Source organism: Bos taurus, chromosome 19 (genome assembly GCF_002263795.3).
Source record: "Bos taurus isolate L1 Dominette 01449 registration number 42190680 breed Hereford chromosome 19, ARS-UCD2.0, whole genome shotgun sequence".
NCBI classification, from domain to species: domain Eukaryota; kingdom Metazoa; phylum Chordata; class Mammalia; order Artiodactyla; family Bovidae; genus Bos; species Bos taurus.
In genome coordinates, this window is record NC_037346.1 from 50,054,221 (window position 1) to 50,070,136 (window position 15,916).

The following is a 15,916-nucleotide window of genomic DNA, read 5'->3' on the forward strand; positions in this document are numbered from 1 at the left end:
TGTCTGCCAAGTGGCGGGGCAAGATGCCCAACCCACAGCAGGGGACAGAGCCCACGTGTCCCCAAACATACTGGAGCCTTGACTTGTGTTCAAGAGTCAGCGAGAAGCCCATTTCAACCTCACCTCAAGTGTTACAAGTTGCTTAATGCGTTGACGCCACAAGGAGACATCGTCTCATGACTTAAAAACACTAGTAAGCAAAAACCTCACTTAGACCAGCCCAACAGGGGAAAAAATGGTAGAGCAGATTCAAAAAAGACTCAAATACCACTTAATCTGCACCAGGCAGGGTATGAGACAGGCTCAGGATCGGGAGACAAGCCCTAGGCACGGAGTGGGGAAGGCCAGGCAGGAATGCTGCTCACCCACAGGGCATGGATGGCCCCATCATGAGAAGGAGGAGCCCCAGGTCCATCTTTCACCTGCTGCCGACCTCCGAGGGCATCTCCTGCCCAGCCCTTCTCTTAGGTTCCCACCCTGGTCTGTCTGCAGCCAAGATCTGCATGTGGTGTTCAAAGACAGAAAAAAGCCAGCCTCTGATTCTCCTGCACTTAGGCACAGCCCTTTCTCTCTCGAGGTCCGCCTCACATGAGGTCCCACAGGTGCTCCAGGGACCCCACCCCACATCGCAAGCTCGTCTGCTCTTCCCCTCGTTCACTACCCAGGGACCCCCTTCGACCCCTCAGTCACCTATCCAAGGGTCTCCTGATCGCCCTGCACCCTCCCCTTGCTGCCTTGTTCATTTCACTCTGGCCACATGACTCGATGTTACCCCATTTCTGCTTGTTGCCACCCAGTAGGACACAAGCTCCACTGGAACAAAGTCTTTGCCTGCAGGGCTCCCTGCTATAATTCAGAGACCAGAAGAGACCTTGACAAAAGCAGAGAAGGGCCTCAGTACACACTTGCTGAATTAGTGAAAAAGTGCCCCATTTTATACATTTAGAAATGTAATTAAAATAAGCAAATCACATGAGTAAATGAACAAATGGTAAGCCCACAACTGCTTCTTTGATGCTAACATGAGATTCGAATAATCAACTCCAGGCCTAGAAAAGAAGGGCATTAAGACTCTCATTGGCCTTAACTTGTAATACAACACACGTAACAGTGATGAGAGTGAGGCAGCGTCCTCCCTCTCCTCCCCTATGCAGCTCCTGAGCCCCACCCTCAGGCGATGGTCCCTGCTCACCAAGAAGGCCCGCTGTTAGAACAAGCATTTTCACCAGCACAAGGGCTTCCGATCCCGCAGAGCAGTTACCTGGCTATGCTTGTTTCCTCATCCACAGAACAGATGACAGCATCTCCCTCCGCGAGCGCCATGAGGATTAAGTCAGATACTTCTCACATTCAAATGTTTACCAAAAAACCAAACTACCTTCAGCCTTACGGTAAGATGTCAGTACTTGCTTTTCCTACAGTTGGACATTCACCATCCACTGTGCTGCTTGTTTCACTGTCACCCAGGAACTCACAGAGGCCCAGCCCGGACCAGTGGAGCAGCACATGCACCCGCCTGTCCTCCACACGCCGTGGAAGCAACACAGCCCTGTGTGTAATTCCAGCACAGGAATGTGAGAACGGGACTGGGCACCTCCATGTCCCCAGGGGTTCATTTCTGCTTTTCATAAGATGGGACCACACACTTCACGCTGGTCCTCGGCGTGTGCGTTCCCTCAGTGTCACCACCCATGGGGTCTGCTGCACAGATGGACTGAGTGCTGCCTTCAGGGCAAGCACCATCACACGGAGGACTTCCTTCCTTTGTATCCTATTCCCAAAGTCCCCAATTAAAGACAACAATGATCTCCTCAGCATGGGCATCATCTGTAAACGTCAGGCTCCAAGGACACACAGGGCATCTAAAGCGACACCAAGTACCATCAGGCCATCTGCCGACAACCTCTGACGAACAGCATGTGGGAGTGTCCTAGCCATCAGTGGACGCTGCCCAACCCCAACCCCTGACAGGTGAAAATGGTATTGTTGTTTATAACATCTATTTCTGCTTTATTGACTATGCCAAAGCCTTTGACTGTGTGGATCACAATAAACTGTGGGAAATTCTGAAAGTGATGGGAATACCGGATCACCTGACCTGCCTCTTGAGAAACCTATATGCAGGTCAGGAAGCAACATTAGAACTGGACATGGAACAACAAACTGGCTCCAAATAGGAAAAGGAGTACGTCAAGGCTGTATATTGTCACCCTGCTTATTTAACTTCTATGTAGAGTACATCATGAGAAACGCTGGACGGGAAGAAACACAAGCTGGAATCAAGATTGCCGGGAGAAATATCAATAACCTCAGATATGCAGATGACACCACCCTTATGGCAGAAAGTGAAGAGGAACTCAAAAGCCTCTTGATGAAAGTGAAAGAGGAGAGTGAAAAAGTTGGCTTAAAGCTCAACATTCAGAAAACTGAGATCATGGCATCTGGTCCCATAACTTCATGGGAAATAGATGGGGAAACAGTGGAAACAGTGTTAGACTTTATTTTTTTGGGCTCCCAAATCACTGCAGATGGTGATTGCAGCCATGAAATTAAAAGACGCTTACTCCTTGGAAGGAAAGTTATGTCCAACCTAGATAGCATATTCAAAAGCAGAGACATTACTTTGCCAACAAAGGTCCATCTAGTCAAGGCTATGGTTTTTCCAGTGGTCATGTATGGATGTGAGAGTTGGACTGTGAAGAAAGCTGAGTGCTGAAGAATTGATGCTTTTGACCTGTGCTGTTGGAGAAGACTCCTGAGAGTCCCTTGGACTGCAAGGAGATCCAACCAGTCCATTCCAAAGGAGATCAGTCCTGGGTGTTCTTTGGAAGGAATGATGCTAAAGCTGAAACTCCAGTACTTTGGCCACCTCATGCGAAGAGTTGACTCAATGGAAAAGACTCTGATGCTGGGAGGGACTGGGGGCAGGAGGAGAAGGAGACGACAGAGGATGAGATGGCTGGATGGCATCACCAACTCGATGGATGTGAGTCTGAGTGAACTCCGGGAGTTGGTGATGGACAGGGAGGCCCGGCGTGCTGCGATTCATGGGGTTGCAAAGAGTCGGACACGACTGAGCGACTGAACTGAACTGAAACGTGAACTACTTCTCATATGTGTATAAGCCATGAATCACAATTAAAAGTTACCCAGGTAGTCTGGTAACTTTCTGTTTTTTAATGTGGGTTCTGATTACATGAGTGAGTTCCTATTAGTGAAAATTCACTGAGATATACTATACACGTATGAAGCACACACTTTTCTGTACATGCAGTATACTTCAATAAAGAGAATTTCTTAAAAATTCTTTTTAAAAAGCTATCTGTAGATGGATACAGAGATTGATAAAATGTTGATAACGTCAGGAGGTTCACAGTCCATTTTGAGTTAACAAAGGCCTATTTCTTTACCAGGATTGTGATTACTATGGGTACCCAGGTTATAACTGTAACTGATTTTTCTATGTTTGTTACATTCAAAACCAAGTACTTCAAAATGTTTTTTGAGTTCTCTTTGGGGTTCAGTTAGTAAAGACATTCTTGTTTCCCTTTAGGGGATGCAAAAAGCCACTGCTTGACTTTTCTAAGTCAGAAATAAAAAACAATGGGATAATTTTAATTAACTGTGTCACAAAAGGAAAAAGAGCAGCAACACATTAAAACAAGAGACAAAACAAGGTGAGTATCAGCACTCTATCTGCCCCATACCACCACCAGAGGTTGTTTACGTCTGGGCACACTGGTCCTTGTTCCCATGAAGCACCTCAGGTCATCTAAGAGTTTAAGAGCCTGTAAGACACTATACTGATTTGGAAAATTAGGAGCACGCTGTCCGTGGCTCATGCTGCTTTGTACCATCACAATGCCTAAAACTGCTGCTGCTGCTGCTAAGTCGCTTCAGTTGTGTCCGACTCTGTGCGACCCCATAGATGGCAGTCCACCAGGCTCCCCCGTCCCTGGGATTCTCCAAACAAGAACACTGGAGTGGGTTGCCATTTCCTTCTCCAGTGCATGAAAGTGAAAAGTGAAAATGAAGTCACTCAGTCGTGCCCAACTCTTAGCGACCCCATGGACTGCAGCCTACCAGGCTCCTCTATCCATGGGATTTCCAGGCAAGAGTACTGGAATGGGGTGCCACTGCCTTCTCCATAAAAACACTTTAATTGATCCTAAAAGATTTGTAATAAAGTCTGTGTGGGCTCCGAAGCTGTGGCGCTTGGGCTCAGCTGCCCTGTGGGCATGTGGCACCTCTGTTCCCCAACCAGGGATGGAGCCTGGGTCCCCTGCATGGGAAGGCAGGCGAATCTTTAACCAACTGGACCACCAGGAAGTCTCAGGGAAAGAATGTAAAATGAACAATAAGAAAAGCCAGACAGCAGAAAGCAGAACCACAACCCCTAAGCAAAAACTGAGCAGGCACTGAGCAAAATCTGACCAGATACTGAGCAGTCACACACCTCGAGTCACAAATCAAAACTGAAGCAACACAACAGCGGACGGTTTCAAACTTAGGCAAGGACCCTGATAAAAACTAAGTTTCTTTTACTTGAATAAACATTAATAATGTTAATATGGATTCAGAGTTGCAAATACCCTTCTCTCCACCTCTCTCTTAGTCTCCTGTATTTGTTGACAGGGATCTTTCTTGGAGTGGAAACTCTTTCAAATGAGACACACGGGTCCAGAGATCTGAATTTCCTGATTCACAAAGAAGCTCTAAGGATTCTGAAAATCTGTTCTTTATGTACAAAGCCAGGCCTTGCTGCAAATACTGAATACTAACATCATATAGCTAGGCAGAAATTAGCCATATTGGAATCTCCAACCAAATGGAAAGTCAAATTTAGTGTTATCTCTATGCAAAGCAAATTTAAACAATTAACCAATCAGGATAGGACAGGCAGGAGCAGTGGTCTGGCCCCACAGCGCCACTGGGAAAGGAGCAGAGCAGAGCAGCCTTCCACCCTGAGCTAACAGTGACTGGAAGCCCCGGGGGAACAGTCACCATGTTCCCCAGCCTCCTGTCATCCTTTGTCGTGGCACAGATTAACTACTCAGACAGACACACAATCTAAGTTGGGAAAAATTCTCCCTCCAAGAGGGTTCCATTTCTAGCTACTCCAAAAAAACATGTCTGAATGCAATTCAGACAGTCGTCATGAGGATAACTCTGGAATCCCTCGGTTTTTAGAGTATTTTAGGAAGTTTAATGGGCGAAGGCCTACAGATGCCACCCCCATGGCCATGGCACAAAGCAGGAAGAGTGCCCCTGCCACTGTTCTCAGTGCTGAGAAGACAGAGCCTCACCTCTGGATTTCCTGCCGAAATAACAAATCTGGATCTCACCAAGAGGAAACATCAGACAAGTATTCTACAAAACAACTGGCCCATCCTCTTCTAAAACATAAATTCACAGAAGACACAGGCTGAGGAACAGTCACAAATGAGAGGAAAGCTCAAGGCATAGGTGACCTGAGTCTAGAAAATGGGCATCAGTAAACAACTGCTAAGTCCAGTTAAGTCAAGTGTTGTATCAACGCTAAGTGGTGTCAGTACCTGGGCGATAGTTATGGAAGATAATTTTTTAGTAAATAGACATGGAAATATCTCAGAGGTAAAAATGCATCATATATGTAGCTTATTCTCAAAATTTTCAGGGAAAAAATACAGCAGTGAAGCAAATGTGGTCAATGTTAATATTTGGGGAATCTGGAAAAATTAGAATATTTGTTCTATTTTTGCAATTTTTCTATAAATCTGTGTAATTTCAAAAAAAACAAAAAAACAAAAATAAAAAATTTGGAAACTCCCACGACATCCAATGCAAAGCCTGACAGATCACCCCGGGGGTCACTGGGCCCGTGCCAGGCGAGGCTGTGCACACGGCCCATGACAAGGTGAGCACAGACGTCAAGAGCTTGGAAACCACCCGTTCTTCTGTCAGACTGCACCTTCTCCACGGTGGTCTGAGAGCCCTGTTCTGGGATACACCCTCGTCATTAGCTGTCTTCTGTGCAGTTCAGAATCCCATCAAATCCTGAGAATAATCTTGGGGACACCTGACAGTAACGAAACATCGCCTCACTGCAGTTCTCATCCCTCCTCCAGAGCCTGTGTCCCTGACAGTCAGCCTGGAACTAAGCAGGGGAGTACAACCCCAGTTCTGCAGTACACAGAACAGAGTCACGGCCACATCTACACAGTGGACCCTGACTTCTGTGCCCTCACAGTCACCCAGCACAGCTGCTGTCTGTTAAATCTACATGCTGTCCCGTCACTGGGCTTCCAGACTGTGACCCAAGAAGCTGTGGTTTGTGGTAATAGCATATTCTATAGTTTGTATTTCTTCTCTCCTGGGAAGAGTATCTGTCCCATCCTACATGTATCAATATTCACACAGAACAATATGTCCCAGCCATGTTCTCAGAGCATAACACTAAATGTCCTGACACCCAGCACAGGCCCAGCAAACGGCCCCAGCTCTCTGCTGCTCACACCAAAGGGCTGGGTCCAGCTTCTGCCGTCCACTCACCCCATAAACACGGCTGCTCTGCGCCACTTTTCCCTCACTCTGGGGTCCAGGCTGATGCAATGACCCCACTGAGGACACTGATGGTTTCCAGACAGACAGAATAAATGAATCCTGTGGCCACGCCTGCAGGCAATGAGCAGGAGGGCCCCCAGCGAGAACCCTCCTCACACAACATCAACTTTTGCAACAACTCCTTAGTGTTAGCAATCCCAAGAGACATCTGGAAAAGATCACTTCAAGTCCTTTCAGCTATCCAACTGGCTACAGAGACATCAACTGAGCTGCTCTCCAAGGGAAGAAGTAAGAGGCCAGTTACTCTGTCACTCACCTATGACAGCTGACAACGATAATCTACTATGAAGAGGAAGAGAATCCAATCCTTTAATCTCAGGATTGGCAAAGGAAAGACTGTGATAATAAAAATAACGTGTCACACAGGGTGGACAGAGCTCTGGGGCCATCAGTGACTTGGGGTGGGCAGCAGTGACTGCCAAAGAGGAGGGCCACAGGATCAATTACACCCAAGGGTGGATCAGGGGGTGGGGGGAATAAGGAAATGAGTGAGGAGGTTCCCAAGCAGCCGAGGTGTGTGGTGTTTACACTGCAGGGTCTGTGAGGACAGAGAGCGGAGATCAATCTGATTGGCTTGGGAGATGGAGTTGGAAATGGAAACGGCCTGCTGACACACCCATGCGGGCACAAAGGGGAGAGGCCGCAGGAGGATGAGCTTCGCAGTCTGGCTTCTGACTGAGGGAACGCTGGTGCCAATTACTGAGGTGCAGATGGATGGGGCGGATGAGGAATAGGCCCCGGGGTGCAATGTCTAAGTGGACGCACGGCGTTTGAGGTGCCCATTCCCCACAATCCCAGAGCGGGCATCCAACCAGCCCTTCCTGAACCTAGACAGAGACACACTTGGTGTCCTCAGTGGTTAAGAGGATACATTCGCCACACCACAGAAGGAGCCTAAAAAACTCAGCCCACAAGTCTGGTTTTAGGAACAGCCTTCAGGACTCAAGCAAGCATCACCTTGAAGGAGGAACACCATCATGGGAGTTTTGCCGATGTGCTCCAGTCCCAACTCAGCTTCTATGACAAGCCATGCCTCTTTATCTTTTGCAAAAATGGAAGAAAAATTCCTCTTCTTTCCAAACCCTAAGGAGGCTTAGACAAAAAGGCACTTTAAATGGACCCATATATATATTTTCATCATTCTCTTCTACTACTTTCCTCTAATTTATAACAGAAAGATCGAAACTTTCACTACAACCTTTAATAGACTGTGGCCCTTAAAAGTCATATTTGTCAGTGACTGATAAACCACCCCCCACCCCAGGTTGCCTTTTCTGTGGCTCCAGGAGCAACATGTCCACACCACCTGTCAGTCCTGCCCGCTGGTCACCCTGAGCTGCCACCACATGGGTCTGAATGGGCCACCCAGAGCCTAGCAGGTGCTCCCTTCATCCCAGAAGAGGGTGTGTAGAGTGGCAGCTCACCAGCTCATGAGAGGGCTTCCCTCAGAGGAAGTAGCCTTGGGAGGCCAGTGTCCACCCATCCAAGAGAGCAAGTCACAGGTCAAGAGCTTGATGCAGTTTAAGATGGGTAAGGACGATGAAGACCACACTGAACCTGAAACCCTGAACAGTCCATGCTTTTCTTTGCTGGACCTCAGCAGTAAACCTCAAGCAACACCTACTATTAACCCTGACAAACACGAAAACATTCTATGACAATTCACGAAACACAACGGCATTTTTTATTAAAGGAGCTCACACTATTGTAGGTTTTGTTGGGTTTAGCATGAGTTTCTAACCAGAGCCTCAAAAGCTTGATTCTGTAAGACACCTGCAACCTGAGTTCAGGTCCTATCCTGTGAGTTTCATCTCTGAGTGAAGAACTCTCACTCCATGTTTAGCCTTGAGGTGACTTAGAAACCACACAGCACATGAGTAGACAGGGGCACTGTGGGCATGTGGGTAGTGAGTGAGTCAAAGAGGAGCTGTGCTCAGAAGGGCCCACACATAAGGCTGGATTTTGTAGCCAGCACCTTGTAATCTCCTTAGCCATTACCTGAGTCTGAGTTATGTAAGTGAGTCCCAACAGGTCAATGGACCACAGCTGTGGGCTTGGAAGCTCAGCTCACACACGTCTTGCCTCTTGCAACCCCTTTCCCTCCGTGCATACCCACTGTGCAGGACAAGTCCTGGACAGGGGCACCTTGGGCGCCTGGGAGAGTCTGCACTTGCCCCACGAGTACCCTTCCACCTAAAAAAGCTTGGTATCAAATAACAAAAATACCATGGCAGGTTAAGAGAAACTACAGAAGAAATGAAAAGCTTTTGCAGCTTTTTTATTTAAGTTTCAAGTGAATGACATAGTGATTCACAATTTTTAAAGATATGTTCCATTTACAGTTATTATAAAATATTGGCTATATTCTCTCTGCTGTAACAATACATCCTTATAGATTTCTGCAGCATTCTTAATCCACAATTTCATTTTGCACTGGACCCCATATAGTATGGAGCTGGACTTGTATCCTAAGGTACTAGTATACTAGGAAATGGTACATTTCCATAGGCACATCTGCCTTTGTACCCACAGACCAGGAAGCATGATTGATTGATTCCAGAAGCATTCCTGACCCAATTTAGAGGGCTGGTGTTGGGTTTTCCAGCAATACATGTGACAAGCACCTTCACAATTGCTTCTGAGTTTTTCTTTGGCTTGGAGAAAAATTTTGTCTGTTGGTCATTTGTTGCACTGTGATTCCATTAATGAAGGTACTGGAAAGAACTGCCTTATCTACTACTCTGAGTGGCAATTTGCTGTTTGGGGGAGGCTGGCTCAGGAGCACATCCATTTAAAACCCTGATGCCAGGCTGAGGGTGACGGTAGTATCAGATATCAGTGTAACCAATGTGATGCTTCGTGCGTCCAGCAGTTTTACAAAAAAAAAAACAAAAACAGTACAAATTCTACTTTAATTTCCAGTCATTCAAAACATGTTCTAGACTAACAAAGATTTCCACCAGTATAGAAATAATCCCATGAGCCTGCTCTCACCTGGATCACAAGTCACCACACCCAGGCTCGGAGTGGGCCTCCGGCCATGTCGCTGACAGCAGCACACAGGCACGCTAAGCACGCGGCAGGTGCTCAGAGCAGCGATTACTCCCCGGAGGCAGGACTTCTGAGATCACCCCAAGCTTGCCAGATAACACTCACACGGAACCAAAGGGGCTCTGCAACAGACACCTCACCAAGACAAAACTCATAAGCAGAGCCGTGCTCAGGGCCTGCGCTCCCTCCTTCCTCTCCCCAGTTCACAGCAATTTCTTTTGCCAGTGCACAAGAGCAACAGCCTCCAAATATTTTTGATTGCATGCTTCTAAGTGAAAAATTAAGCAGGAATTAAAATATGAATAATATATAATCAAGAAATGAAAAGGCAAGGGACAGAATCAGAGAAATATTCCCAATACACACAATTTACAGCTGACTTGCATTTAGGATATATAAAGAATTCTTAAAATAAAAACACAAACCCATTAAAAATGATCAAAGAGAAATTCACTACAGAAGATACAGGAATGGGTAACAAGCACATCAAGAGATGTTCAACATCATTAGTAATCATCATTAGTAATGCAAATCAAAGACCATGATACCCCTGCACATCCACAGAATGGCTAGTATTAAAAAACTGATAAAATCAAGGGCTGGCAAGGTTATAGAGCAACTAGAACTCTCCCACACTGCTGGTGGGAATATAAAATGGTGGCACTGCTTTGGCAAAGTCTGTCAGCTTCTTAGTAAAGCCACTTCCCCCTTAGGTGTTTGACCAAGAGAAATGAGACCCTCTGTCCACACAGACTCTTTCACAAATGTTCACAGCCATACCATGCCTAATAGTCCAACCTGGAAAAGACCCAGGTGTCCAGCAAGAGGTGAATGAATCAACCAATGATGTTAAGTCCATACAAAACAATACTTCTCAAACATCAACAATCACAAAGGGAAAAAACTGCCCCAAAAGCAACATGGATGAATCTCAAAAACATGTTAATCAAAAAAAGCCAAACTGAGGAGTATACACTGCATAATTTCTTAAGAAATCCTAGGAAAGATATAGTCTACAGTGATGAAAAGCAGGGCTTTCAGTTTCAGAAGAGGGGCAAAAGGGCAGGAGAGAGATTCTGGGAGACAGAAACCTTCTCTTACTTTGAACTGGGGTTTCCGTTACACAGATATAAGCACCCATCAAAACTCTTTGAAAGGTACCCTTAAAAGTTTTCTTTTATCCTATTAAAGTATATCTCAAAAAATGTTTTTTAAAAGAAAAAGTTAAAATGGCAATAATACATTCACATACGTATAAATTATATTACTATATTACACACTAAAAAACACAAAAATAGCAACCAAACAGGATGAGAAAAACAATCAGAAGTATATCTTCTTCCAAACTCTAAAAGTTCACCTTGATCTCTTTCTGGAGTAAGTACACACACACATTCTAGAGACTAATATACTAAAGAAAACATTGCTTTTGTTTTACCTCTGAGATTCCAAACAAAAGGAATACAATGTCTAGAACAGAGGGATTTTCTTTTTGCTCTATTGAGATATAACATGGTTTAGGTTTAAGGTGTACAATGTAATGATAAACGCATATAGTGCAGAAAGATTCGCATAGAAAAGTTAGTTAGTATTCATCAACTCATTATAGTTACAGTTTGTGTATGTGTTGAGAACTTTTAAGATTTACTGTCTTAGCAACTTTCAAATTTACGAACAGTATTATTACTTACAGAGGTACCATGTTGCACGTTATACCCCCAGGACCTATCTATCTTACAGCTAGAAGTTTGTAATGTTGACCCCCATCCTCCTTAACCCACTTCCTCCATCCTATCTTTTATAAATCACTGATAAAACTGCCAATTACATAGCAATAAGAGACATGACTGGATCAAGCTCCGTATTAAATGGAGAGTTTTTACATTTGTTCAACCCTGGAGTAAGGCATTCCATTCTTAAGGGCACTTTATAAAATGACACCTTTTATTTTAGGGGTAGAAAAACAAAGGCATAATCCATAAGGTGTGTGCTCTGAATCCACAGTTCTAATACAGTGTCACCCTCTACCACACCAAGGTACTGCCGATGGTGAATACCTGCATGTGCATTTACTCTTCTTATCAGGTGAGCACACAGGAGGTGTGCATTCACTCAACCTATAGCAAAGTCTTCTCAAAATACTCTGCTGAATGGCCAATATGCACACGAAAAGATCAACATCATCAATCACCAGAGAAATGCAAATTAAAACCACAATACAATATACCACAACATACCCACTGAAAACCTAAAATGAAAAAGAGAAAATACCAATGCTGATGAAGCTGTGAAGACACCTGAACTCCATCTTACCCAGTGTCAAAGAGGTGTAAATGTAGAAAGCGCTTTTCCAAAGTGGTTGTACCTACGAAAGCGGAACATACATCGATGCTGAGCCACTGGCGCCCACCCAACAGACACGTACACGTCAAAACACAGCTACCAGAGTCTCAACCAACTGTTCAACTAAAAAGTCTTCCAACTTCAGACTCATAGCAGCATTATCCATTATAACGGCCTAAAATAAAGCTACCTAAATGTCCACCTATGGCAGAATATCAAATTGGCATATATTCACATTATTAAACGTAACAATGACGATGAATGATCCACAGCTAAGTACAAAAATGTGGGCTAATCTCAAAAACATTTTATTCAGTGAAAAGCCAACACCACCTTCTGAACTCCATTCTGTATAACCCCATGTACATGAAGTCAAAAGAAAACAAACACTCTACAATTTAGAACTCAGGACAGTGGTTCTGTGGCTGTGAAGAACACACGGCAGGCTCCTGGGTGTTGACAGTGCAGCGTTTCTTACCTCGGGGCAGGTTACACTGTGGGTTCTCACTAAGCTTTATACTTAGGATCTATATTGTAGATTATACTAAAAACAAAAATATAAACAAATTGTGGAGAGTGACGAGACTAGAGACCAACTAAGAAAGTGCTCCAGAAGGCCACGTGGAAAATACCTAAGGCAAGAGCTATGCAGCAGGAAGGGTGAGGGACAGATCTGAGAAACGTCCAAGTGGAATGAGGGGACAGATAAATAATTGAATGAGTTCAGCAAAGCAGAGCAGGCTGCGGAGAGGGTGAGCCCTGGTCCTAGATGGACATCAGCTCACAGGAGGAAAGGAGGACACTTGAGCAGAGAGAAACAGTAGGACTGCAGACTTCAGACCTGACCTACCAGCATCTGACTCAAGTCTGTAATATTTACCTATTTATTTGGCTATGTCGGTTCTTCGTTGCGGCACATGGGATCTATCTTAAATCATGGGGAATCTTTCCTTGGAGTATTCAGTTCAGTTCAGTCACTCAGTCATGTCCGACTCTTTGCAACCCCATGGACTGCAGCACGCCAGGACTCCCTGTCCATCATCAACTCCCAGAGCTTACTCAAACTCATGTCCTTTGAGTTGGTGATGCCATCCAACCATCTCATTCTCTGTTGTCCCCTTCTCTTCCCGCCTTCAATCTTTCCTAGCATCAGGGTCTTTTCAAATGAGTCAGCTCTTCGCATCAGGTGGCCAAAGTATTGGAGTTTCAGCTTCAGCATCAGTCCTTCCAATGAATATTCAGGACTGATTTCCTTTAGGATGGACTGGTTGGATCTCCTCGCAGTCCAAGGGACTCTCAAGAGTCTTCTCCAACACCACAGTTCAAAAGCATCAACGCTCTTCAGCACCAGCTTCCTTCACAGTCCAACTCTCACATCCATACATGACCACTGGAAAAACCATAGCCTTGACTAGACGGACCTTTTTTGGCAAAGTAATGTCTTTGCTTTTTAATATTCTGTCTAGGTTGGTCATAACTTTCTTCCAAGGAGTAAGTGTCTTTTAATTTCATGGCTGCAGTCACCATCTGCAGTGATTTGAGAGCCCCCAAAAATAAAGTCTGTCACTGTTTCCATTGTTTCCCCATCTATTTGCCATGAAGTAATGGGACCAGATGCCATGATCTTCGTTTTCTGAATGTTGAGCTTTAAGCCAACCTACTCACTCTCCTTTCTCACTTTCATCAAGAGGCTCTTAAGTTCTTCTTCACTTTCTGCCATAAAGGTGGTGTCATCTGCATATCTGAGGTTATTGGTATTTCTCCCGGCAATCCTGATTCCTTGGAGTGTACAGACTCTCTGACAGTGGCATGTGGGCTAATAGTGTGGGCTCAGTTTTGCAGTGCTTTGGCTTATTTGCTCCACAGCATGTGGGATCTCAGTTCCCCATGTCCCCGGTTCTAGGGAGCAGAACCTATCTTATTCCCAATTTATTGCATATTTCTGTTCCAACCCATCTGGGGGCTACCTGAAGGGTGATGCAGGCACCTCTCTGTGTTTTGCCAACCTCAGAACTCAAGGTGAAAAAGCTTGAAAACACTGAAAGTGAAATTTGAATCAGAGCCTGTGGTGAAAAAATTACAGTCCAAATACACAATACACAGCCTAAGGCAAAAGCTGGGGAGAGTTTTTCTGGGAGGCTGCTGCTGCTGCTGCTGCTAAGTCACTTCAGTCGTGTTCGACTCTGTGCGACCCCATAGACGGCAGCCCACCAGGCTCCGCCGTCCCCAGGATTCTCCAGGCAAGAACACTGGAGTGGGTTGCCATTTCCTTCTCCAATGCATGAAAGTGAAAAGTGAAAGTGAAGCCGCTCAGTCCTGTCCAACTCTGAGCGACCCCATGGACTGCAGCCTACCAGGCTCCTCCGTCCATGGGATTTTCCAGGCAAGAGTACTGGGGTGGGGTGCCATTGCCTTCTCCATTCTGGGAAGCTAGGACCTTCAAAAGTAACAGGGTATGGGACTTCCCTGGTGGTACAGTGGTGAAGAATCCACCTGCCAATGCAGGATACACAGCTTGATCCCTGGTTCCAGAAGATCCCACATGCCATGGGGCAACTAAATCTCCATGTCATGACTATTACACTTAGCTACTAAAGCCCGTGTGCCTGGAGCCCATGCTCCACAACAAGAGAAGCCACCGCAGTGAGAAGCTCATGCATCAGAACTAGAGAGTAGCCCCCAAGAGCCAAAACCAGAGAAAGCCTGAGTGCAGCAAGTTAGACCCAGTGAAGCCAATAATAAATAAATAAAGGTCAAAAAAAAGACACAAAAGGAAAGGAGAAATGATCAAAACAGCTGACTATACAAAAAAATCAACATAAAAGAAGGCAACTGGGGAGGAAATGAGGGACCAAAAAACTCTAAGACAGAGAAGAGAAAACAAATAGCAAAAGGGCAGAGTCCTTCCTTATCAATAATTACTTTAAATGTAAACGGATTAAACTCTCCAATAAAAATACTTCAGACAAGAAATTTAAGATGTTTTCTTCAGAGAACAAACATTAATATTCATTCAGCAACTCTCCTGCATCAGCCAAGGGCGATCCATACATCTCCATTTAGTTGATTCAATAATATCCATGTTTATTGGACAGTGAGGTTAAGAGATTATTAGACAGCTCAGACACTGGGGTAAGGGCTCGTGCCTTCCCTCATCCAAAGTGATGCTATGACACTGTTCCAGTAGACTAATGAGCATACAGTGCCCTGCCTGGTCATTCTCAGCCCACCTCGAACCTTTCCCACAAGGAGAGGTCTATGGAGAATAACACAGAGGGGAGTAACAAGCAGCCTCTGGGATGTGATTCTTATTGTAAAGCCCCTGGGAAGTTGCCCTCCACAGAACAGGGAGAAGACCCAGGTTGACCCAGTGCCTACTGGGCACCAGGAGCTGAGGGACACTCAACCAACCTTCTGAGTAGAGCTCCACTTCGACCTGCAGACAACGCAATGACCCTGTTTCTCCGACAACTATTAACATAACCGAGGCTTGGCGCACTACTCAAACAATGGCTTTAAGTACAGAAGCCAGTCCTTTAACAAAAGTGGTCAAACTGCCATTCCCAAAATACTAAAATCATTTTAAACATTTATAAACACAAAGTTCTTCCCATTAGAGATACACAGGAAGAGAAACCCTAAACACTGAATGCCTAGTTACTAGAACTCACAGATGTTATAAAGAAATAGATATTTTGCAAAACTGTGAGTAATGTAAATTTGCATCAACAAGAACATGGATACTCTGAAAAAAAACTTTTAAGACAGAATAAAATAAAAGGTTGGTGGAAAATAAGATACAACTTTCAGAGGTAGGGTGGAAGTCGGGGTTGGACCACTTCATCAGGAAAGGATGTGCTCTGGATCAGGCAATCCCAGAAGGGTCTCCCAGGCCTCTGCAAAAGTCCTCAGCCACAAG

General features: G+C 45.1%; 1 protein-coding gene across 1 annotated transcript in view; it reads right to left on the reverse strand.

Moving 5' to 3' along the window:
• FOXK2 (forkhead box K2) overlaps window positions 1–15,916 on the reverse strand; it is a 52,342-nt gene that overhangs the window by 27,006 nt on the left and 9,420 nt on the right. The gene's annotated exons all lie outside the window — the stretch shown is intronic.